The following is a 2,006-nucleotide window of genomic DNA, read 5'->3' on the forward strand; positions in this document are numbered from 1 at the left end:
CTTTATTGTTATGTCTTCTGGCGAGCACACCAAACGGTTTTGCCTGACGATTCGGGCTGGGAGATTGACCTCGTCAATTTCATCCTCGAGTCCAATTATTTTCTTATGGATCCTGTTCTCCTTTGGGAGCTTGGCTTCAACATTTCTCAGTTCTCTGTCCTTCTGAATGAACTGGAGAATCTTAGCTGAGTCTTCTTTTGACTTCGTCATCACGACAATTCCCTCTCTCCCTGGCCGAATTGTTGCTTCTTGGATTCCCAGGTCGAGGGGATCCACCCGCTGCCTCAGAAGCGATGCGACCTCTTTTTTCTCCATTGTTCCGGAAGATACCACCAGAGCATAGGTTGGTCGGCTCTCGGTTGCGGGAGTGTTGCTCTGTGTTGGCTCTTCCCTTTGTTCGAGTGGTTCTTCTTGTCTTCTTTTCTCCAATTCTTCGATCCTGCCTTTTTGGAACGCAATCTGTTGGGCCTGTTCCATTAACAGGTTTTTCAATTTAGCTTGTTCGGAGATTATCGCTTCAATCTGCTGGGCTACCGCCTCGTCGCCGCCCGTCAATGTAGAGATTTTAATGAGAGCCCTCATAGTGTTCTTGTCTGCTTTGGAAAGTCTAGACAAAACTGTACCCTTTTCTCCGCGGCTGGTTGGGAGTGACGATTGTGAATTTCTGTCTTCGTCCCCGTCCCAGTTGTCTAGCGCTCCTTCGTTAGCAGCCGTTTGTGTTTGAGGGTGGACCTCTCCTCCTTCAGCTTCTTCGGTTTCGGTTCCTCGGCTGCCTCCCTCTACCTGGTCATTCTCGGTTGGGCTCCACCAATCTGTTTCAAGAGAAGCTTTGGCGGGCATCGCTCCTTGTGGTTCTTCTTTCTTTGCCTTCTCTTCTTTGTTGGTCACTTGTTTTTGTTCCACCCTCTTGGTCTTCTTCTTCTGTATCTTGTCTGTCTTCGCCCCTTGCGTGGGGTCTGTAATTGCAGAGTCGTCATTGCTTCCTGTGTTTTTTAGGACCTTTGACGTAGGCCCCACTGCTGGGTTTGCCGTTTGTAGAGGTCCTCTTCCCTCCAGTCCTTGTTTCTGGGTTTCCGTTCTCATCCCCTTGGGTTTCAACATCTTCTCCTAATCTCCACGCTGTGTTCCAAGAGAAGGGTTTGTGCCTTCGAAGCCGTTGTTAGCCGTCTGGAAGAAAGTTACTCCTTTTTAACTTGTTCTGGTATCGCCAGAGATGTTCCTCAACCTTGGTAGTAGAGGTTGCCGGTTTTAGGTGTTCTTGGCAGCGTAGAGGCGCCGCACTTTTCCTGTCTCTGTTGGCGTTTTCCGCTAAACAGATAGATACCAGTTTTGTCTCTCTACGGGGATTCGTTCCGGAGTTATCTACCTTTGGCGTGAAGTGTTCAATCAAAGATGGCCGCCTCTCATTTTGACGGGAATCCGAACTCAGAACAGTCGGAAAATGTCAATTTCCTGTCGTTTCGCCCCAGAACTACTAGCAAAAGCGTGTATCCAGTCTTCAAGCACTTCCAGAACTGCCGGCTCCAGAAAAGAACCGAAACCAGCCTCGGATTTGCTGTTTTTGTCTAACTGTAGAAAATGGTCAGGAAAGTTGAAATTCCTTGTTCTTTTGTGGCCCTCTTGAACTGAGAAGAATAATTCTGCTGTTCTGTGGCACCAGGACTTGGTTCCGAGCGTTTTCAGCAAGAATTTCCTAGTTCCGCCAAATTTGGTTTAATCCAGTTGCTCAACCTGGCCACAATGTGCAGGTTTTCAACCCTGGTAATAGGGGGGTTCCGGATTTTGGTGTTAGAGTTAACGTAGGAACACCGCGTTTTTTCCTATCACTATTAGCACTTTTTTCTGATCAAAATGATACCAGTTTTGTCTTCCTGCGACCTTTCGTTCCAAAGTTATTCCACTTTTGGCGAAAATGTGACCTCAATCCAATATGGCCGCGCCCATGTTTTGGCGGGAAACTGGACTCACTTCGGTCGGAAAACCGGCGATTTTCAGACGTTTCGCCC

Source organism: Rhipicephalus microplus, unplaced genomic scaffold (genome assembly GCF_043290135.1).
Source record: "Rhipicephalus microplus isolate Deutch F79 unplaced genomic scaffold, USDA_Rmic scaffold_470, whole genome shotgun sequence".
Taxonomy (NCBI): domain Eukaryota; kingdom Metazoa; phylum Arthropoda; class Arachnida; order Ixodida; family Ixodidae; genus Rhipicephalus; species Rhipicephalus microplus.